This window comes from Suricata suricatta, chromosome 14 (genome assembly GCF_006229205.1).
Source record: "Suricata suricatta isolate VVHF042 chromosome 14, meerkat_22Aug2017_6uvM2_HiC, whole genome shotgun sequence".
NCBI lineage: Eukaryota > Metazoa > Chordata > Mammalia > Carnivora > Herpestidae > Suricata > Suricata suricatta.
The window spans coordinates 88,483,846-88,484,123 of NC_043713.1; positions in this window are offsets into that span (position 1 = coordinate 88,483,846).

Below are 278 nucleotides of genomic sequence, written 5' to 3' on the forward strand. Positions count from 1 at the left end.
GCAGCGCCCAAGAGTGAGAGGCGGCCCCGACCACCGGACTTTGCGCCCGCCCGCGCACCCCCCGCAGCTCCGAGACCGTCTGGGGACACTCGCAAATCTCCTTCCTTTCGGGCACTGCAGCCCCAGTGTCCGCTGCTCGGGCGCGGCGTGCGGTGGTGCGTCTGGGGTCCTAGTACCCGCGCAGGACGCGGAGCCTTTAAGGCGGTGGGCGGGGCGAGCGCGGGCGGCGGTCATTAGCATACATTAGCATGCCCCGCCCCCGCCGCTGAGAGGCGGCG